General features: G+C 34.3%; 1 pseudogene; it reads right to left on the reverse strand.

Annotated features, from left to right (window-relative positions):
- Nucleotides 1-12,565: 12,565 nt before the first annotated feature.
- LOC122913471 lies at nucleotides 12,566-21,774 on the reverse strand (annotated as a pseudogene).
- Between the last annotated feature and the right edge of the window lie 2,873 nt (nucleotides 21,775-24,647).

Genomic DNA, 24,647 nt, shown 5'->3' on the forward strand with positions numbered 1-24,647 from the left:
AATTTACCTACTAATGAGGTTCATGGTTCTGTGTCCCTGAAAATCATGGCCTGAGCTGTTTTCACTTCACAAGTGCCTAAGTTAGTAATTAGGAATGAGAAAGAAAAAAAAAAAATCCCACTTTGTGAAAGATGACATTCTAAAAGCCCTATGAATGTTAAGTTAATTATGTAAATTGTCACTTCAAAAGATTGTAGCTTCAAAAAGTAAAAAATGAAAGCTAATATATTGTTTTAAGGAAGAATCCATCTAACAGAAATGATAATTTCTTTATAAAAATAAAGATGTATTTTCTTTCACTGACAAGTTTCTTAGAATCCTTGAATAAACAAGATAAGGGAATAGAATTAAGGTGATTTTAAACAAGATAAGGGACTAGAATGAGGTTGATTTTGTGAGGTTTCAATAGGATAAAGTATGTTGATTATGCAACTGAGTAAAAATTCAGTACAGCTCAAATATACAAATTAGGAGTTTTTCAAAAGTTTAATCAGAGATATCTGTGTATGAAGTTTAAGTGAAAAGACTCCAAAGCTGTGAGAAAAGGACCTTGGGCGTTTTCTCTGACTATGTTTCTGCTTCGTATATATTTAGGTTGTATACTTACAATAGAAATTTTGTATACATATAATTTATTGTCATACAACAGGATTATTCAGGCATATCTTATATAGAAAACTATATAATTTTAATAATTACATGTAATTTGGCCAATTTTGTTTTTTATCATTAGTTTTGTATGTTCATTAATAACATATTTAAATTTCATCTTTTTTATTTCATAGATCTCATATTTATCAAAGAGAAAAAAGTCTCAATATTTTATATAATTGCATTCCTAAATGAATGCAATTCACTTTCTCAAAATAATTGCCACCAGAACTGTTATTCACTATATTTTTATTGTTTGTGTAAAATTGTTCTCCCATTCTTCTTGGGCCACTAGAGGTTTCATACATTATTTTGAAAACCAAAAGAATAAAATCAAGTTTTATTTTTTTTTATTTTATCAATAAAATCATATACTATGAGGCTGTTTTTATTCACTATATGCTATTTTACCATATCCAACTCTACACATCAGATCCAAGTCAGATAGACAAAAAGAGAGCAATCATCAACTGAGACATTTTGAATTCTTTCATGGGGTCACCTTTTAAATAAAACCTATTAGTATTCTGTGAATAGATAGAGCACTGTGCATTCAGAATAGAAGACATGCAAAAGGGACTGAATTCTCAAAGGAGAAGGGTTATCTGCACACATTCATCATCAAAATAGCCAGCTAACAGAAAATAGGGCTGCAAACAACACATGTAACCCTGGACAGCTGTAACTCTGAGTGGGTCCTACGAGGAATGGGATCCACATAGCCATCTGTTCCCAGATATTCCTGACATCTAGAATCGATTTGCTACTATCACAAGTCAATTAAGGACATTCGTTTTTAATAAGGCATACAAAAATAAGAAGCAAAATAACATTGAACTGCCAACTTTTTGCTTCGATGGCTCATCCTGGGAATAGGAATGAATGAAAAAAGGGAACTGTGAATAGTATACCTTTGTTTTCTTTTGTAAAATTACACAAACAACCCCAACATTTCATAAATGACTTCTCTCTCAAAAAAAAGATCCTGACATAGGTATTTGAAAAAAAAAAACAAAGGGCTACTGCTCAATTTTCACAGTTGATTGAACATCAGAAATATTGATATATATCAAATCTATATTAACAGTGGCCATTAAGGAAATCATTCTCTTATTTTCCATAAAGCTGTGTTTATAATTAAAATAAATTTGGGACACATATGTACGCTTTGCTACTTTTATCTGGTGATCTCAAAATGCTTGCAATGTGTTAACATTTTTAAAGGACTGAACATCTGAATTCACATAAAAGGATCATTGTGCTAAGAAAGATCTGTTTAAAGATTAGACATCTTCATCAGCATGTTAACTATAGCAGTATACTCGAGGTGATAAAATAATCCTTACTACAGAACAAGCCAGATTTCATAGCTTACACTTTAAACATCGATTCATGGAACATGTGTGTTCTTGCCTTAAGAGAAAGGCAACAATATTTTAGCATATGAAAGTGCAAATAGTCACTTTTTAAAAAAGATTTGTATTTATTTTTTTGAAAGAGAGAGAAAGAGCACAAGAAGGTGAGCGGCGGGCAGAGGGAGAAGGAGAAGCAGTCTTCCTGGGGAGCCAGGAGCAAGATGTAGGACCCTGGTATTATGACCTGAGCCTGAGATAGATGCTTAACTGACAGAGCCGCCCAGGCACCCTGTCACTTATCTTTTTATACTAGGTAGTATCATAGGTCATTGACCACTGAAATGACATTAGTAATGGCAGCAGTATGCTTAGATAGGTAACACATTCTTTTAAGGATGATCTAGGAATGGCATTTCCACATACACCCCAATTCTCTAGCATTTTATCTACATCACATACCAGCATGTGGCTTGTAATTTTAAATAAGTTTCAAGTTGCAGAATATCCCTCACATATATAACCACATTTAATCTTTACAATGATCTTATAAAGTAGACTTGAGGCAAAGAATGGAATAATCAGGGAGGTATGAAATATAGACAGTAGGTGCTGTTATTAGATAATAAATGCTGTTATTGTCTACATTTAAAAATGAAGTAACTAGTGGATATTTTTCAGTTCAATTCATTTTTGATAAGTTGAAGATACAGAATTTTAGATGCACATGTAGGAGCAACAATGTTATGAGTGAGACTGCAAAACCTTAGCAGCTGATGTCTCAGGATTTTAAAATATTCATTTTCACCTTAGAAATTGTGAATAGAGTGAGGGTTGGCAGAGACAGCACAACTCCCTCAAAAAATCAGCTGAGTAATTTTCTTGAAGAAGAATGTCTGCATATTAAGAAATGCAACAGCGTTCAGTTAAGTAATAAAGCATTTTGGTGAGTTAGGCTAGGAGAATAATGTATATACTTTTGTGTGAGAGTTGGTGAACACAGACGAGAATATACAAAATAAGAGGTAAAAGGATTCAAAAGTCATTATAGAGTCTCAGAAAAAGGTTAAAATATACAATTCTCCCAACTAATATCTACATTAGTTTTTTTTTCTACTTTTTTCTACCTTAGGAATAAATGGACACAAGGAAAGTGGTTGCTAATTTTAGATTTCTAATGTAAAAATATCAGTACAATCAAGATGTTCCTGAAGCTCCAGAAAGTTTAGCTCTATCAGTATCATAACAAATTATTAACTGCCATTTCCTAAGAACTCTGCCATACTTAATCCTGGGATGTTTGCCACTAATTAACAATTAAAACTGTGAAAATTCAAGCAATAATGTGGTATATGTACTTCCAAGAATAACATACAATTTTCACATATCAATCAGTCCAGGTCTTTGATTCTGGGAAATATAGAAATGCTTTTATGGGACACCTGGGTGCTTCAGTTGGTTAAGTGTGCAACTCTTGATTTCAGCTCAAGTCCTCTCAAAAGAAAAAAAAAAAAAAAAAAAAAAAAAAGCTTCTATATTTCTAAGCAGTATCTAGAAATGGAAGGGACAATGTTCTCATACTGCCCTGGGGAGACAGTGGCAATTGGGGAGCTCTCAGAGGCTAAAAAGGACATGAAAACTCCTCCCATGCAGCCTTTCTTGTTTTCTGAATGTAATTTCCTTTGGAACCTGCCAAGGATGATTCTCTCCTGAGGGAAATACATTGACTTTAAGAGACTGGGAGAGGACAACTATGAGTTTATTATTAGATGTGTTTTTCAGAAGTGGAGTTTTTAAAAGTTTCAGAAAATGGTGTTTAAATTACTATATAGCTCAGGGCACCTGTAGTTTATGTGCTAACCATGTATGTATGTTTTCTGAAGTTATTTAATCTGCATTTCACTTTTTTTTTTTTAAGGCAATCACCATAGCAACTGACATCAAAAAAGTTTTATGCTGGCTTTGACACAAAGTATTTGACAGACAATTCCATATACATACTAGGTAGCCTGCATAAGCCACAAATGACTGGTTTCAGGAAAGTGAGAGTTAACCCATTATTTTAGTCATTTACTTCTTATCACCTTAGGCAAATAATGAAGGTAGTGAAGAATAAGCAAAGTAAAAACCATTGAATGTTAGCACAAATGTTGCTTTCAGCTGAGACGGAGGCCCTTCCTTAAGGTAGCCTTAACGATTTTAAAAGAGAGTCTAAATTAAGAGGTTGAATACTTTTCAGTCATAAAGTATTCTCTGTAAAGAAAATAATTACTTTCCCCATCCACATCCAAAATTCACAGGAATTCTGGAGAATTCTGGAGACTATCAGAAAAAAATTTTCATCTTAGATCAGTAATACACACACACAATTTAAAAATACTTGGTGTAATTTTATCAATAACCAAAAATTCTTAGCATGTTATATTTTGATAATATAGAATACATGATATTTTTCTGCTTTTAACAATTAATAGAAACCATGTTTTGCTATGAAATTTGTTTTAAACACAAACATAGCATGTTAAACATGTTTAACTATAACATTTATTTTCAAAAAGGATTTCCTATCTTTTGAAGCTTTACAGAAATACTCTTTTAATTTTCATCTTGAAAGTATGCTTGGGGGTCCTCGGTGGCTTAGTGGGTTAAGCCTCTGCCTTCAGCTCAAGTCATGATCTCAGAGTCTTGGGATTGAGCCCCATGTCGGGCTCTTGGCTCAGGGGGGAACCTGCTTCCCTCTGCCTGCCTGCCTGCCTCTCTGCCTACTTCTGATCAATTTCTCTGTCAAATAAATAGAATCTTGAAAAAAAAAAAAGAAAAAAAAGAAGTATGCTTTAATGATAGATTTTTCTTCTTAAATCCTACTTACTTGAATTGTTACTGAAAATATTTCCAGTCATTCCATTTGTAAAATTATAACATCTAGGTTATAGTTAATGAATAACCAAAGTGATAATTTACTTTTCATATTCAATCAGGTTAATTATTCAATATTTATTGACTACATTTTATTATATGTACATGACTCTTCTAGGTAATACAGAGATAACTTTAAAAGATTCTTTATAGGATCCCTGCCTTTAAAAAGTTTATATTATAGGGGCATCTGGGTGGCTCAGTTGTTAAGTGTCTGCCTTCGGCTCAGGTCATGATCCCAGGGTTCTGGGATTGAGGCCCACATCAGGCTCCCTGCTCAGTGCGAAGCCTGCTTCTCCCTCCTCCACTCCCCTTACTTGTATGCCCTCTCTCACTTTTTCTCTCTCTGTCAAACAAAATTAAAAAAAAAGTTTATATTATAAGATACAATAATCTATGTACAATTCACAAGAAGTAAGTAGAAGAAGTAATTTACAAGAAGAAGTGACCTAATCATCTTAGAATCTACTTTGTATGATCCCCAAAGAAACCTGTTACAACTTGTCTTTATCTGTATAAGTGAAATGAAATAATCTCATTTATATTATTGTCCCAGAATCAAAAATATCTAAATACATCTACATGAAATCGCATTTTAAAATCACATATATGCAAGGTCTTTGAGGACTAAAATTTAGTTTTGGCTTAATTTCCTCTATGCTAGAGCTCCACTTTTATTCCCCTCTGAAGTCAGCACATGGATTCTACCAGTATGAAAGACTTCATCTGAAAAAAAAAGACTTCATCTTAAGACTTCTCCCCAGTAAACTTCATCTAAAATCCATTTCACGCATGTAGCACCTGCTTTTACTTGTCTAGTTGCACTTGGCCTGGAGTTACAACCTCTTCTAAAACTCAAGATTTGGTTTCTTTTAGACTTGTGAATCTTTGCCTTATATCAACCAACTGCCTTACTTGATTTCCTGACTAATTTCATTTTGGTTCTCGTGATCTGAACGTTGTTTTGTGGCTTCTTTTCACATGTTTATTTATTTATTTGTTTGTGTATATGTCATTCCATTTCTATAGTCTGTTGTTTCTCCTGATCCTAAATTATAGCCACCATGCTTCAACTCATTTTTCAAGGGCATGATGTTTCCTCCCCATTGTCACTCTTGGCCCTGTTTGGCCCACTGTTACGCTGATAGAGATCTTTCTCTCTCACTTTCATTTAGCCCTTTCTGGAATAGGAAGTCTTCCTCTGTAATCCAATGACCCTTCATTGAAGAGAAAATTGATAGACTCATAAAATTTATGTACATTTTTTCCATGAATAAATATTTACACATTTCTTTTGGGAAGAGTTTCATAGCTTTTATCAGTTTCCTTAAGAGGCTGCTGACACTCTAAAAGTTTAAGGGTCATTGTTCTTATTTCTTAGTTATATATTCATTTATTCATTTTATTCCATATTTAAGTAGATACTACTTCTTCTACTGGCTTCATTTCCTTTTTTCTTCTCTCTTCCTGGGTATTGCATTAAACCCAGTTTTTGACCCTATACTGTCTTGAAGGACCTTCTTCATTTCACAGCTTTGGCTGCGTGTGAACCAAAGAAGACCTCAACATTTTGGGCTTAGAGCTCAAATATCACCATTTACTTAAAAGGCATCCTCATCAAAGTCAAATTAACTATATTCTTACTGGTTATCCTTTCTCTAAAATTAGATTCTTCATTTAGTCTGTCAGTGACACTATAATTATTTTGATGCACTAGGCACAAAGCTTTGGAAATATGTCTTCCTTACCCTTTTTCTCAATTCTCAGGTGGAATCAACCTCCAACTCTATTGCATCGTACAATATAAACCTTCCACTGTCAACCTCCATTTCTCTCAGGCCACAATTATTAGAAGCTTGTTTTACATTTTCCTACTCTACAACCCATCTCTCAACACTGTTACCAGAATGAAATTTTTAAAACCATATATCATCATTTACTTTCCATTTTCAGAAAACTTCTCATAGATGCTAATTGTCCTGATGCTAAATCTCACATTCTGAAGTCTATGGTTAAAAGGCTCTGCAATTTGGTTCAAACTAATTTTTCCAAAAAATTACTTTCCTAGTGTTTCACAACTTCTTTATCAACTGTCTTTTATAAAATCAAACAAAAAAACTGTTCTACAATATACTACATGTAATACTCCTATGTTAATATTGTGACTAAAAATGCCATTCTCATCTTTATAAAATTAGGTGGATTATTTCAAAACTCATTTTCAAGTTCAGTCCAAGAAGTGTGCCCTGATTCTTCAACATGTTCATGGTATTAATTCTTTAAAATTATGTTAAAAATAAAACCACACTATTTTCTTTGCAAGGTATTTAAGACATTTGAAAGGCTTAGAATATTAGAATTATCTTACCCTTTTCTGAATATTCCTCACTAGCATGTGAGGCTCTTAATTGTAAAGATTATGCTTTTACCATATGTTTGCTAACCCAGAGATTTCTTAGTTATGGAATTTCATAAATACAGAATAATCTATTTATGAAAAATTGTTTATGATAATGAATAATGTTTTATTCATTATTCATGCAACTATAGTCAGTGCAATGATATTCAAAGCAAGTATGTCCTTTTCAATATTTGCTACATACTTATACTAAAAATCTATCTCTTTTTTATCTGAATTCAAATTTTACTTTGTGCCTGTATTTGTATTTATTAAATCTGGTGTCTTTAGTTTACAAGATTGGTTTTCTTTTTAAGGGGTAACCACCCATACAGAAATTAAAACTAACATTAATGATGTGAAAGAAGAACATTAGATTCAGCATTTTCTTCCGTTCACATTTAGAATAAAATAGAATATATTGTGAAAAAATTAGAAATATCTGGCGTTTTGTGCCCTAAAATTTAAAGTTTTTTTTTTTTTTTTTTTTAATTTATTTGAGAGAAAGAAAGAGAGAGAACATGAGCTATCGGGTGAGGCAGAGGGAGAAATAGACTTCCCACTGAGCAGGACTAGGCCTCGATCCCAGGACCCTGAGATCATGACCTGAAGGCAGACAGTTAACCAACTGAGTCAATCAGATGTCCCATGCCTTAAGGTTTAAAATCTGTCTTCCTGTCATTGAAACATACTACAGCTCCCCAAGGGAGTCAATGGGTTATTTTTCTTTTTTCTTAAACACTACTTATTTGTTTTTTTTTCAATCTTCAACATATTATGGAAGCTTGATATGTACTGAGCACTTTTTTAGGTGCTAGTGATAGAGCAGCATGTAAGACCAAAAAAGTATCTGCTTTAAATAGCAAATATGGTAATTTTAAAATAAAAACAGAAAGCAATAAGTGTTATGAGGAAAACAAGCAGGTAGAAGGATAAGAGTTGTATGATTAGGGAAATTTTGTGGAGGAGGCCACAAGTGAGCAGAAGTTTGAATAGAAAAGAGCCATCCAGAGATGGCTGAAGTGAAACTAATGGAAGAACAAGGTTGGCATGGCAGCCAAGGAATGTGACTGGACTGGACTGACAAGTGCCAGTAGATGCTAATTAATAACCTGTAGTTCAGAGCTAGAGAAATGTTTACAGATGAGCAGAGACAGGTGAGTAGAGGACAGCCCATGCAGGGTCTTATTGTTCATGTTAAATATATTGGGTTCAATATTAAATATTTTAAATATGTGTTTAAAAAATATTGCTCTGAAAGTGCCTGGGAGGCTCAGTTGGTTAAGTGTCTGACTCTTGATTTTGGCTCAGGTCATGATCTCAGGGTCGTAAGATCAAGTCTCACGTTGGTATCCACACTGAGCATGGAGACTGCTTAAGATTCTCTGTTTCCTTCTCCCTCGGCCTCTCCCCCTCTCCACACTCTCAAAACAAAACGAAACAAAACAAAACAAAAAAAGAGAGAAAGAAAGAAGATAATATTGTTCTGAAATCATGTGGAAAATTAATTTTTGAGGGAGAGGGACAAGAGCAAAACGAGAACAGCCTGTCAGATGCCTCTTCTAGCTGCCCAGGGAGGACATATCACACTGGTATCTACTGGGGGATGAGAAGTGGAGATGGTGACTCATATGAATCCAGGACTCATTTTGAAGTCATAACTAACAAATTTTGTTACCAGAATACTGAAGGCAAGAGGGCAATGCAAAATAATTTTTAAGTTTTCATCTGGGTATCTGGATAACTAGGAAAATAGAGAAAGGAGCATCATTAGAAGGACTAAAATGATTCACAAATTCAGGCTCAGGATAGAATACACATTTTTTTGGCTAGAGTATCTACACATACTCTCATTGTACTAGGGCAAGGGGACTGAGACTTTACTGGTGATTATGAACTTTTTTCATGTGTTTCAGAGAGTACATCATGGTTGACAACCCCCACACAGGTGCAATAGCATATGTATTATCAGGAAGGGAGGAAATGTTTTAGAGACATTAACTTCAATTTAATAGACATGGCAATATTTAGAATTCTCAAACCTAGAAGCCAGTCTTATCATTCATCTTTAGAGTAAGTTCCTTATACCCTTTATGACAAGTGCCAGTAGATGCTAATTAATAACCTGTAGTTCAGTGCCCAGGCTCATCTCTGTGTATACTTCATCATATTAACTGAGCTCCCATTATTTTCTCTAATAATCCTTAACTATTTCTGTATTCCACACTCTTCCACTCTAAACTCTGAATTGTCTTTGGAACTAAAACATTTTTATATTAAGAGGTTTTCCCAACACACTATTTAGTGGATAAGATATATTCACAAACATATATTAAATGAAAGAGATCCATACCTTGGGGAAAGAAATCAAATTTGAAAATAATTGCAAAGACTTTTTTTTTCCCCCGATCAGTGTATAATGACTAAGGCCATAATACGAAAGATAGCTTTTGGGTCTGTATCTCATACTGTTTTCAGCATGTGAAACTCAGCAGGGACACTACATTTTGAGCATTAACCTAGTTAATCTGCAGAACAAACACCTTAGCACTCAAATTGAGGCAGCTTTTTGAACCTTCATGTCATCTTTTTCTATAAACCATACCGTTGACATAAGGATTCTTGTTCTTCCTGATTAAGAGAGGAAGGAAATTCTGTCAGCTAAATCAATATCTTACTACTGGAAAAAAAAATAGAAAATTGTAAATAACAGCAGCAATTTTCCATGATTGGCAAAATGCCATGGCAAAGCAACACTGATTCTCTCCATGCATAGGAAATTCACATTTTAACCCAGCCACCCCATTCCAATAATTTCAAGGTTTTTTGTTTGTTTGTTTGTTTTTGTTTTTAAGAACAAGTAAGTTTGTTTTAAGTCATTTTATCATTAAATACCAATGTGCACAGTTTCAGACATTTATAAATATTGTAATATATAGAAAACTGAGGTAATCTTAAAATTATTTGAAGTAATTCAACAATTATTTACAATTAACTCAACCTACATTTGTAGAAACATAATTATGTTTAAAAGTACCCCCAACACAAAGTAATAATTTCACAGTATGTTTCTATAACATTTTTGTCACTCAAATCGCAACTGCCTCGATAAAGCCAAAGTTGATTCAATAATCTCACGAAACAAACTGTGGGTTGCTGGGGGGAGGGGGGTTGGGAGAAGGGGGGTAGGTTATGGACATTGGGGAGGGTATGTGCTTTTGGGTAAATTGGAAGGGGAGATGAACCATGAGAGACTATGGACTCTGAAAAACAATCTGAGGGGTTTGAAGTGGCGGGGGGGTGGGAGGTTGAGGTACCAGGTGGTGGGTATTATAGAGGGCACAGCTTGCATGGAGCACTGGGTGTGGTGAAAAAATAATGAATACTGTTTTTCTGAAAATAAATAAATTGGAAAAAAAAAGTGAATATTAATTCAAAAAAAAAAAAAAAAAGAAACAGCACAATCAGAACTGTAAATGAAAACTACCATTAATTCCAAACAAAACAAAACCTTTTATAAAGTAGGAGTATTTTCCCACTTTCAACACTGAAGAAAATATTAGAAGGAGGTTTTTTCTTTTCTTTCTTTTTATTTATTTATTTTTTTAAGATTATTTGAGAGAGTGAGAAAGTGAGAGAGCACAAGCTAGGGAGGGTGGGGAGAGGCAGAGGGAGAAGCAGACTCCCTGCTGAAGAGGAACCTGATTCGGGGCTTGATCATGATCTGAGCCTAAGGCAGATGCTTAACCAACTGAGCCACCAGACAACCAAGGAAGCAGTATTTTTTTATTTGTACTAAGCAGAAATTAACTTTAAGAAATTAAAAAATTGATGTTCGGACACTAGATTAGGTTGGTTTTTATAACATGTAACACTAAATATTTTGAGAAATTCTTGGTTTCACTGGAAGCCATTTCTAATTGCAAACCTTTCTTCATTTGTACTCTGACAGTAAGTGGAGATAATTCTCTGTGATCCCAAATAGAAATTATACTTGCTTACCAGCAATTAATAGCATATTTAGGTAAAAAGATATTCTTGGCATTATTCCTAAGGTTTTCTTCCTGCTTAAGTGTTTAACCTTTTTTATTCTCCCCTCAAAATAATCCCAAATATGTCTAAAATTATGCCAAAGGAAGATAATTTTATGTGGATTAGTGCTTGTTTGAAAACAATATTTACCATAGTATTCCACAGCTGTTTTTTTTTTTTTTTGCTTTTTCCTTTTTTTGAAAACATATATCCAGCTAAAACAATGAAATTAAAAGGTAAGGTATAAGAAATATAGTTTAAGTCTCAATAAAGTATCTTTTATTTTATTGACATAGAACATAAACTTTTAGTGCTGGCTCTTTAAGAAAAAGTTTTTCTTTGTAAATATGCATAACTATTGCCCAAAGATTTTTCCCCAAATATTTATACACATAGTAGTCCACTTAAGACCATCCCCATTACAACCTACTGAATATAATGTGCTCTGACTTTATAATGGGTTACCCTCTGTTTATAAAATATATAGGCATGTATGTTACACATGAAGTGAAAAATATAAAAAGGAGAGATGAAAAAAGAAAGGGAAAGTGTCCTTCCCTACAAACCCAGACAGCAGTTCAGTGAATTAGTGAGACTGTGTAAAATGTTTGAAGATTTCAGTTGTGGCAAATACCTTTCTGAAAAATATCTAAATTATGAGACAGTAAATTTCCATTTTAAGAATTTAGTAGCCACTCATTTTTAGGGGGTTGGTGTTCACCCCTTAGTCAAGTATGTGTAGTACAGAGAATCAAATCCTAGAACATCCACATTTGAGTGTGTTTGATGAAAGATTCCAATGAAGGACCTGAATTCTTCCTCCATCTCAGAGAGAGTGGGGCAGAACAGGATGGTAAAGGAGGGGCCAGCCCCAAGGTGGCTGGTCCAATCTTAATTCTTGATGTTAAAAAACACACCAAATGCTTCTATTGCAGTCTCTCTGCTGCATTTTCATTTCAAGCCACAGGCCTACTTGGAGGGTTATGCAGCAACTGGCTAATAAATAAAATCAGAGTCTCTGAATAGTATCAGCACATTAACAGACAATTGCTGGATTTTCTCATTAGGCAAAGAGTTCTCATCTTTGGAATCCATGAGTTGGTACCATTTATGTGATACTTGAGATGTACCTTGCTCTGATGAACATCACCATGCTATTCACTACCAAAAAAAAAAAAAAAGCGTAAGCTACAGAAGGTTACCGCTTTCCAATGACTCAGTTGTAACCCAACCCACTGACTCCATCACAGCTTTCTTCCATGTACATAACAAATTTCACTTTCCTTAGCATTGGTCTGGGGTTCAAACCACTCCACTGCGGCCGCTGACAGATCCTCAGATTCAAGACTCCAAACTCCAACTCCTTCTGCAGCCCCTGCAACCCACGGCAGTTGTTTTGGGTATCAAGGGCTTCACTACTGGGATATACAGAATATCTTACTGCAGCTACGTAAGGATTTTGTTGGTGATTATTTGTCTGTCTACCTCCAAATGAGTGAGTGGAATTCCATAGTCACAGGTATCCAAAATCTTCCAGGTTTGGAAACAAACAGCTTCTAATTCAACAAAAGCAATATGGCATTTATTGTGAACTGGGTGAGCCCACAGTTGATCCCTCTCACACTAGGCTCCCATTTAGGTGTATATAACCCTGAAAACCTGGGGACAAAGTAGCAGCCATAAGAACTATCTACTTCTTTAGCAAGTTTTTCAATTTCTTCTGAGGGCTTTATAATTCCAAGGTTGTCTCCTAGCCAGCAAATAACAGCATCAGCTATGGGTTCAGAGCCTGCCAATGCATAATACACTGGTTTATCTCTGCCAAGCTTATAACTCACTGTGGTCAGAAGGCCATGTTCAAAAAATACATACTGCCTATATTACATAGTAAGAAACAGCCTGCTCCATCTTTTGTTTTGTCCATCCTGGAAGCACATTTGCCCCACCAATGCAGCAGACTGGTCCCCCAAACACCCAGAAATTGGTACACCTTCAAGGCCCCAGGTGTCATTAGGCCACAGATCTCAGAAGAACTCCAGACATTTGGAAGAGTTTTCATAGGAATTTCAAAAAATTTGCAGAGCTCTTTATCCCATTCCAGAGAATGAATGTCAAAAAGCATTATCCTATTTGCATTGTTACATCTGTGCAATGGACACCTCCACTGTCCTCTCCTGTCAAACTCCAAATAAACCATGAATCATTGGTCCCAAAAAGAGCACTATCTTCTTCAACAGCCTTTTGGATTTTTCTCAATTGCCAAGGAGCCCAGAAAGTTTCACTGCCCAGAAAATAAGTGCTAAGTGGAAGGCCTATCTTGGAATTCTTTTACTAAGATTCTCAATGGTAGACCCGGTTCTTAGATCATGCCACACTGTAGCATCCTAGAGAGACTCTCCAGTTAACTTGTCTCAGACTATAGTAGTTCCCCTCTGATTACTGACACCAGTAGCCTTTAGATTGGAAATATCAATATTGAGCTGTCCAAGTTTCTCACATGCTTTCTCTATATACACATAGACAAACTGCACAGTTTCCTTCTGGTCTTGTTCCACCCATCCTTCTCTTGGAAACTCTTATTTTATTTCCATTTGATGATGACTAAGTCATCATCTGTGATGTTTTTGAATTATTTTTGCCGTTTTTGAATTGAACACCAAAAAGCGCGTTGAGCTGATGCCCTGGTCCACAGCCCCCACCAATGGCCCCAAACTGCTTTTTTTCTCCGTGGCTATCATGAAACCAGCTTGAAGTGAGCGGTCTATTGAGGCTTGTTTCCCAGGTAACAGTGGTGGACGGGGGAGGGGCAGGCCTCCAGACCGGAAGAAAAGGCGGGGTGCTACTACAGGACCCCCCAAATTTCAAGGTTTCTAAGAGGATGAAAAATATGTTGTTTCTCTCTCTCTCTCTCTTTTTTTTTTTTTAAGATTTTATTTAGTTATTTGACAGAGAGAGATCACAAGCAGGCAGAGAGGCAGGCAGAGAGAGAGAAGGAAGCAGGCTCCCTGCAGAGCAGAGAGCCCAATGCGGGGCTCGATCCCAGGACCCTGGGACCATGACCCGAGCCCAAGGCAGAGGCTTAACCCACTGAGCCACCCAGGCGCCCCTTGCTTCATTCTCTAAGTATACCTTTTCATTATTATATAGACAATTAAATTTTGATACAAGTATATTGTGATGGAATTATTCCTGCTTTTGTGTTTCTGAAAAGTTATTTATTTATCTTCATTTAAATATATGTTAAATCTTATATTTTATTATATTTTACACTTATTTTTTTTTCCCAGGAAGAGAATTCTGGGTACCTAAGTATTTTTGCCATCTCAATACTTTAAATATGTTCTTTTACTATCTTTAGCTTTATGGTTCTGACTAGGCATCTGCTGCTTTTCTGTTTTTTGTTCCTTTATATATTGCATTTCATTTTTAAATAGCTGTTTCTAATTTTCCTTTTATTATTGGTTTAAAGCAATTTGATTATGATGTATATCAGTCTCTTTTGCTTATGGCTTATTAAGCTTTTTGGATTTGCAAGCTTATTTTTTTATTGCTTTAAATATTTTTAGATGATATTTATTAAAATAATTTTTCTATCCCTTCTCTTTCCTTCAAATATTACAGTTATACATATATATGGTCCAGAGCCTACTGAAACTGTAGTCAATATTGTTGAGTTTTTATTTCTGCGTTATATTTTAAATAATTTCTACTTCTATATTTTAAAGATCATTTTTCTGTTATGCCTAATTTGATTTTTTTAACTACAAATCACTGATTTTAAAAGTTTCAGATGCTTTCTAAAAATATATAGAATTCTGAATTGAGCTTTTATCAAGTATCTTTCATATCTCCATTTTATACACTTCAGTTTTCCTATATTTTATTGAATATCTAGAACATAATTATAACTAATTTTGATGTCTTATATATCATCTCAAATATTTATTCTATAATCAAATATTCATGTGTCATTTTCAATAATTTTTTTTTCTTTTTTTTTTAAGCTGTAGTTATCTACTTCTTTGGGTAAATAATTTTTTTTTTTTACCCATGAATATCTAGAACATAATTATAACTAATTTTGATGTCTTATATATCATCTCAAATATTTATTCTATAATCAAATATTCATGTGTCATTTTCAATAATTTTTTTTCTTTTTTTTTAAGCTGTAGTTATCTACTTCTTTGGGTAAATAATTTTTTTTTACATGATAACAATTTTATCCTTAGGGATAATGGATATTCTCATATTATTTTAAATGTTTTCCAGGGTTTTTTGTCTTTTTTTTTTTTTTCTTCCCCTTTTGGATGTGTTTAAGTTATTTGGAGTGATTTTGATCTTTTGAGATATTTCCATATAGTATTTAAAATAGGACTAGAACATTTACTCTAAGGCCAATTTTATTCATTATTGAGACAATACCCTTTTGTATAGTTTGATGGCCTATATTTATAAATTTTTCCACTTTGATAGAAAGAAACAGGAATTCTTGATGCTCTATTTGAGCCATAAGCATTGTTTTTTCTGCTTCTTTCAGATGTTTTTTTATTCAGCCTTGCATATTTTCCCTGCATACATGTGTGTATTTGTCACCACTCAGGTGAAGACTTGAAGGTACTCTCTGGAGAACTCCATAGTTGTTTCTTTCTCCCTTACCCAACCACTCCCTCATTCTCCTGTACAGGTCTCTTCTTTCTCATCCTCTACCATGCCATACATATTTTAACTGCTTTGTCATCTCTAAATCCCAGCTGTGTTTCCTCAAATCAGGAAGATAATCAGGCACTGCATGATGATTTACTCCCTGCACTGCAACCTGGAAATTCTCCAAGTACTCCAAGTACTAAACTAAAACAATCATAGAATATTTCTCATTTGTTTCCCTCTCAGAAATCACTGTCTTGTGTTACCTGTTGTTCAAACTGTGAAAGCAATTCTTCTATGTATTTCCTTAAATTTTTAAGCTGTTAAATCAAGACTGGCCTGAATTGGAAGTACTGAAATATTTTCTGTGAAAGAGCTTCAGATGTATTTTTAAAGTTTTTATTTTAATTCCAGTTAGTTAACATACAGTGTTATATTAGTTCAGGTCAACACTTCCATACATCACCCAGTGCTCACCACAAGTGAGCACTTAATCCCCATCATCTATTTCAACCATTCCTTCACTCACCTCCCCTCAGGCAACAACAGTTTGTTCCCTACATTGAAGACTCTGTTTCTTGGTTTGTCTCTCTGTCTCTCCTTCTTCCCTTTGCTCATTTGTTTTGTTTCTTAAGTTCTACATATGAGTGAAATCATGTGGTACTTATCTTTCTCTGGTTGACTTATTTCACTTACCATTACACACTATAGCTCTAGCCATGTCATTACAAACGTCAAGATTTCTTTTTTTATGGCTCAGTGATATTCTATTATATGTATATACCACTTCTTTATCCATTCATCACTCCATGGACACTTGGACTGCTTCCGTAATTTTGCTATAATAAATAACACTGCTATAAGCATAGTGGTATCTGTTTCACTTTAAATTGGTGTTTTTGTATTCTTTGGGAAAAATGTCCAGTGTTGTAACTGCTGGATAAGAGGGTAGTTTCATTTTTAACTATTTGAGGAACCTCCATACTGTTTTCCAGAGTGGAGGTACCAGTCTGCATGCCTACCATTTAAAGAGGGTTCCCCTTTCTCCATATGCTTGCCAACACATGTTGTTTCCTGTGTGGTTTATTTTAGCTGTTCCATCAGGTGTGAGGTGATATCTCATTGTAGTTTTGATTTGAATTTCCCTGATGATAAGTGATTAAGAACATCTTTTCATGTTTCTGTTGGCTATCTGGAGGTGTACTTTAGAGAAATGTCCGTTCATGTCTTTTGCCTACCTTTAGCATGGTTTTTTTTTTTTTTTTTTTTTGGTGCTAACTTGTATAAGTTCTTCATATATATTAAATGCTAACCCTTTATTGGATATTTCATTTGCAAATATCTTCTCCCATTCCTTATGTAGCCTTCTAGTTTCAATGATTATTCCCTTTCCTGTGCAGAAGCTTTTTTTTATTTTGATGTAATCCCAATGGTTTAATTTTTCTTTTGTTTCCCTTGTCTCAGAGGACATTTCTAGAAAATAGTTGCTATGGCTGTTGTCAGAGAAAGTACTGTCTGTGCTCTCTTTTAGGAATTTTATGGTTCTAAGTCTCAGATTTAGGTCTTCAATACATTTTGAATTTATTTTTGTGTATGGTGTAATAAAGAGGCCCACTTTCATTCTTTTGCATGTGGCTTGTACATAGCTGTAGCTTCATTTCTGGATTTTCTATTCTCTTCTATTAATCTGTGTGTCTATTTTTGTGCCAGTACCATACTGTTTTAATTACTACAGCTTTGTAATATCACTTGAAGTCCAGAATTCTTATTCCTCCAGCTTTGTTTTCATTTTTCAGGGGTGCTTTAGTTATCCATAGTCTTTTGGGGTTCTATGCATATTTTAGAATTGTTTGTTCTAATTCTGTGAAAAATGTTGTTATTTTGATAGGGATTGCATTAAATATGTAGATACTGCTTTGAGTGGTATAGACAGTTTAAAAATATTTGTCCTTCCAATCCATGAACATGGAATGCCTTTCCATTCGTTTCTGTCATCTTCAATTTTTTTCATCTGTGTTTTATAGTTTTCAGAGTACAGGTCTTCCACCTCTATGGTTAGGGATTTTCCTAGCCATCTTATTATTTTTGGTACATTTGTCAATGGAATTGTTTTCTTAAATTTTACTTCTGATGACTCAATTTTGATGTATAGAAATGCAAGAGATATCTGTACATTGATATATATCCTGAAACATTACTGAATTAATTTATCTGTTCTAGTAGTTTTTGGTGGAGTCTTTCAAATTTTCTGTATAGTGTATCATACCATCTGTGAATAGTGAAAGTTTTATTTGCTTCTTCCTTACTAATTTAAATAACTTTTATTTCTTTTTGTGATTTAATTGCTGTGGCTAGGACTTGCAGTAGTATGGTAAATAAAGGCAGTGAAAGTAAACAACCTTGTTTGTTTTTTACCTAAGGGAAAAGCTCTTTCCTTTTTTTAAGATTTATTTATTTATTTGTCAGAGAGAAAGGGAGAAAGAGAGCATGAATGGGGGAGTGGCAGGCAGAAGGAGAAGCATGCTCCCCCTGACCAAGGAGCCCAATGTGGGACTCAATCCCAGAACCCTGATATCATCAGCAAAACCAGCCAGGCATCCCAGAAAAGCTCTGTTTTTTCCCAATAAGGATGACGTTCACTGTGGGTTTTCCATATGTAGTCTTTCTTACCTTTCTTACCTTTCTTTTGAGGTAAGTTCCCTCTAAATCTACTTTGTTGAGGGTTTTAATTATGAATGCACATTGAATTTTGTCAAATGCTTTTTCTGCATCTACTGAAATGATTATATAGGTCTTATCCTTTCTCCTATTGCTGTGATATTTTAGGGTGACTGATTTGTGAATTTTGAACCTCCCTTGTTTTTAGGGAATAAATCCCACTTGATCATGCTGAATGATTTTTTTTTTTTTTTAATCTACTGTTGTACACATTGGTAGTATTTTGTTGAGGATTTTTACATCTGTGTTCATCAGAGATAGTGGCTTGTAGTTCCTTTTTCTAGTAGTGTCTTTATTTGGTTTTGGTATTAGAGTAATTCTGGCTTCATAAGATGAATTTAGAGTTTTCTACTTTTTGGAATAGTTTGTGAAGAATAGGTTTTAGTTCCTTAAATGTTTGGTAGAATTTTCTTGTGAAGCCATCTGATACTGGATTTTTTTTTGGTTGGGATTTTTTTTATTACAAGTTCAGTAACTCTGCCAGTAATTGGTCTGTTAAAATTTTCTATTTCTTCCTGTTTCAGTTTTGATGGGTTATATTTTGTAGGAAATTATCCTTTTACACTAGGTTGTCCAATTTGTTACCCATATAGTTTTTCATAATATTCTCTTATGATTGCTTGTATTTGTGTAGTTTCAGTTGTCATTTCTTCCCTTTCATTTGCAATTATATTTATTTTTGTCCTTTCTCTTTTTTCTTCTAAATCTGGCTAGAGGTTTATCAGTCATGTACATTTTTTCAAAGAACAAACTCCTGGTTCCATTGATCTGTTGTATTGTTTCTTTTTCCCTTTACCATTTATTACTGCACTGATCTTTATTATTTTCTTTTGCTGTTTTAGGTTTGTTTTTTGTTTATTCTTCTAGTTCCATTAAGTGTAAGGTTAGATTTTTATTTGAGATTTTTCTTCCTTCTTGAAGTAGGCATGTATTGCTATAAAATTCCCTCTTAGGAACACTTTCACTGCATCCCAAATCTTTTAACCATTGTTTTCATTTTAATTTTCATTTGTTTCCATGTGTTTTTTTTTAAATTTTTTCTTTTATTTCCTGGTGTACCCACTCATTATTATAGCATGAGATTTAACCTCCATATATTTGTAGTCTTTCCAGATTTCTTCTTGTGGTGACCTCAACTTCTAGTTTCATAGCATTGTGGTCAGAAAATATGCATTATATAACCTCAGTCATTTTTAATTTATTGTGCTTCATTTTGTGAGCTAATATAAGATCTATTTTGGAGACTGTTCCATGTGCAATTGAAAAGAATGTGTATTCTGCTGCTTTAGGATGGAATGTTCTGACTATCTGCTAAATCCATCTGGTTCAGAATGTCATTCAAAGGCTTTGTTTCCTTGTTGATTTTATGTTTAGATGATCTGTGCATTGCCTAAGTGTGATGTTGAAGTTCCTTATTCTTTATTGTATTATTACTGATTAGTTATTTTATGTTTGTTGTTAACTGTTCTATGTATTTGGGTGCCCATTTTGGGTGCACAAATATTGAAAATGTATTATATCTTCTTGTTGGAATGTCTCCTTTACTATTCTATAGTGTCTTTCTTTGTCTCTTGTGACAATCTTTGTTTTAAAGCCTATATTTTCCAATATACGTGTCTTTACTTCAATTTTCTTTTGACATCCAGTTGCATGATTGATGTTTCCCAATCCCCTCACTTTCATTCCACAAGCATCTTTAAGTGTAAAATAAATCTCTTGTAGGTACCATATAGATGGATCTTGATTTTTTGGTCCATTCTGTCACCCTGTCTTTTGATTGAAGCATTTCATCCATTTACATTCAAAGTAATTATTGATAGATAATTATTTTATTTTTTCTTTTTATTTTTATTTTATTATTTGTTTTGTCATTGTTTCTGAAGATTTTCCCTGATTTCTCTTGTCTTTCTCTCTTTCTAGGTTGCTTATTTATTTAATGATATATTTTGCACTTCCTTATTTTTATTCTTCACATATTTATGAATGGTCTTTGATTTTTGGCTAACATTTGGTTTGTATTTAACATCTGCATATAACAGCCAAAATTAAGTTGATGGTTATTTAAATTTGAACCCATTCCTTTCTCCTCTTCTCCTCACATTTTAGGTATATGGTGTCATATTTTACATCTTTTAATTTTGTGAGTTCTTCGGTATTTTATCAAAATATTCATTTTCACTGATTTTGTGTTTCTTACTTTTGTACTGTCACTATCAGCCTTTCTGTCCCACTCAGGAAGTCCTCTTTAATATTTCCTGAAGGGCTGGTTTAGTGGTCATGAACTCTTCTTGTTTCTCTGGTAACTCTTATCTTTCTATTCTGAATGATAACTCATTGGATAGAGTTCTTGGCTGCAGATTTTTCATAATCAGCATTTTGAATATGCCATTCCACTGTCTTCTGTCTTGGAAAATTTCTGCTGAAAAATTCCCTGATAGCCTTATGAGGTTTTCTTGGCATGTTACCATCTTCTTGTTATTGCTATTTATTTAGTTATTTAGTTATTTAGTTATTATTTTTTGGTCCACTATATTTTGTCATTTTAATAATAACTCTTGGTGTGGATTTTGTTGATCTTGTTGGGGTTCCTCTGTGCCTCCTGGATCTGGATATCTGTTTCCTTTCCCAAATTAAGGAAGTTAACAGCTATTATCTCTTTAAATAAATGTGCTGCCCCCTTTTCTCTCCCTCCTTCCTATGAGACTCAAAAGGGAAATACTATTACATTTGATGGAATCCAGCAGTGTCCTATCTATTCTTATTTTGCATAATTCTTTTTTTTCTCTTTTGTTCAGCTTGATTACTTTCCATTATTCTATCTTCTAGGTCATTATTTCATTATTCTGCTTCCTCAAGCTTGTTGTTCACTTCATCAAGCATATATCTCATTTTATTTACTGAGTCCTTTATCTCTGCTATTTTATTCATTAGCTATGTGTTAAGGGTCTCATTCATACCTTCCACTGTTTTCTCAAGTCCAGTGCTTATCTTTATGATCATCACTTTAAATTCTCTATCAAATATGTTATTTATATCTGTTTTTCTTAGACCCCTGGACATGGTCTTGTCCTGTTCTTTCATTTGGGACAATTTTTGCTATCTTCTCATTTTATCTAAGTTTCTGTGCCTGTTTGTCTGTGTTAGGAAAGTCAGCTATGTCTCCTGTTCTTTGGGGTAATGGTCTTATGAAGAAGAAGTCCTGTAGTACTCTGAAGCATAGGGTCCCCTATACCCCAGGGCCTCTACTGTTGTGTCCTGGGCATTTTATCCTTCAGGCCAGTCATCTCCAGAAACTCTGGCTCTTGTGCACAGTGTTTGGTCCCTTGCCTGAAAAGGTGCATTTTATTTTATTTTATTTTATTTTATTTATTTTTTAAAGATTTTATTTATTTATTTGACAGATGGAGATCCTAAGTAGGCAGAGAGGCAGATAGGGTGGGGGGAAGCAGGCCCCCTGCTGAACAGTGAGCCCAATGCAGGGCTCGATCCCAGGACTCTGGGATCATGACCTGAGCTGAAGTCAGAGGCTTTAACCCACTGAGCCACCCAGGTGCCCCAAAAAGGTGCATTTTAACTACATGTGCTGTGTGCTGCTTGTGAAATGAGACAAGTCTCCACCACCATTCGAACTGAGGTCCTGAAACCTTTTGGGTGAAGAGATATAGTGTGGGCACAGGTTTGGGCCTGTCTTCTGGGAGAGGAGACCTACAGTGCTGGGAGTGAGGCAAGCATAACTGGGAAGGGTGATTTCACTGGGGGGTAAAGAGCAGAGCTTGATGTAAGCAAATTAAGTAGAGTTATTGCTCTGCTGGTTCCTACAGGTGACTCTGTGTTTATGCTGAGAGGTGAGAGAGAGAAATGGCAACTTCCAGTTCCTTTGTTCCCAGAGGTATCTCTCCATGAATGTTTCTCTGTCAGTTACCCATCTCCAGGACCAGAGCTCCCTCCCCATTGTGGTGACCATGATCCATTTCTCTTCCAAACATGTCTCCACACCTCCTACCTTCTTTGATGTGATCTCTTCTCTATCTTTAGCTGTGGAATTTTTCTGCCTGACTTCTGGTCAATTTCTGGGGTATTTAGGATGAATTGATAGTTATCTAATTGGATTTGTGGGGCCAGGCAAGCCTAGGATCCTCCTACTCTGCCATTATCTTAAAAAAAAAAAAAAAGAAAGGGGGGGCACCTGTTTTATTTAACTAAAATATTAAACAAAACAAAACAAACAAACAAAAAACTTCTGTATATTCAAAGTTAATTAAACAGTGTGTGTGTGTATGTATGAAAAATAAACTATATATATATAAACATATATTTATCTGAGTTAAAACACAGACACTGCTCTCAGATTGTTCATAGACTAAAAGCAAAGACAGATAAATAAATAAATGCATTAAAGGATCCATCAAAGAGTACAACTTCTGCAAGGGACCAACAGGAGCCAAGAAATGGATTCGACATTTCATTAATAAGAATAACAGTTCTGATACCTCTGACAGCAACAACAACAACAACAACAACAAAAAACAGAGGTTTTTTCCAATAAATGTTTACTTCTCATTCTAGTCACAATCTTATATATACCAGATGAATCTTTTTGGATGTCTCTCTTTAGTTAATGGAAGGCGTCAAATTTCTCTATTATGCCATAGCATCTCTCAGAATTCTTCATTTCCAGCAGCATAAGTATGAGAAAGAGGATTAGTCAAAGATTTCTTGGGAAATAATAAGAGCCAAAATGCAAATTAGTATATATCACATTTAGTTACATCAGTTAACTAAATGCCTTCTTATGACCTAGAACTGACCGACCACATAGGTAGCCTGGAAATAACTTTATGTGTGCTCAGGAAAAGTAAACAGGGTTGGGAGTATTTAGCTAATGTTTTTCACAAGCCTATGTGAATGACTTAAAAAATCCACTTTATTAGAATGGGTATGGATACTGTAAAGTAGGAGGAAAGAAGTAATTTTTAAATAAAATGATTCAGTGCTCTGACATCCCAACAGTAGCCTTCAAGATATATGAAATAAGTAACATGGTACTCTCTTCGTTTATTGGAAAAGTAATGGTAAATATAAAAGTTAAGTTTGGAAAAATTCATGTTAGAGAAATATGTGAGTTTCTCAAGGAAAACATCAGTTAAGTGAGCAGAATTTTGAAAGTTTTTGTTTTCTATGGTTGTACAAAGTATTTAAGTCATTAATCCAAATATTTCACAAATAGAAATTATGAAAGAGGAGAATCAAAGTCAATTTCAAAAGGAAGTGACATAGAGATTGTTGATAAATAAAAATGTAGGAAAATAGAAGGAAGAATTTCAAAATAGCCCCAAAGTCAACTTAATCAATATCCTTATGAAGAACAGTGACCATGTACATATAGAACTTCCTGATAAACTTAAAAAAAATTGGAGGCTTAAATCAAGTTTTATTGGTAATAAAAGTAATGATGTTATATATTTTGCCTTAAAGGCGTATGAATAGAAGATCAAGGGAACAAAAGGAGAAAAGAGTGTCATAAGTGAAACGAGTTTGCTCTTCCAGAATAGAAAAGAATTCCTAGATCATTTAAAGATTCTGTATCAGTGGTTTATAATATCTTTCTGGTGTATCGTTATCACATATTGAAAAGTGTCAACCTATAAAATCATTTAAACTGCACAAGATTAGGAGTTAAAATCCTGTATGTGACTAACTAGTCACAGGAGTATTTAAAGAGAAGTGGAAATGTCAAGAACATAAATTAGCTTTTACCTCAGTGGAAGTCTTGACAAATGCAAGAACATAACTTTTGAACATGGGAGGAAAATTCCCTTCAGCAACCATTAACAACTTAACAATGTCCTACCCTTAAACGTGAGAATGCTTTATCTGAATACAAAGTATATTAGTATTAACTGAAATATCTTCCTGCTATTTACAACTATCAA

Source organism: Neovison vison, chromosome 7 (genome assembly GCF_020171115.1).
Source record: "Neovison vison isolate M4711 chromosome 7, ASM_NN_V1, whole genome shotgun sequence".
Classification (NCBI taxonomy): Eukaryota; Metazoa; Chordata; class Mammalia; order Carnivora; family Mustelidae; genus Neogale; species Neogale vison.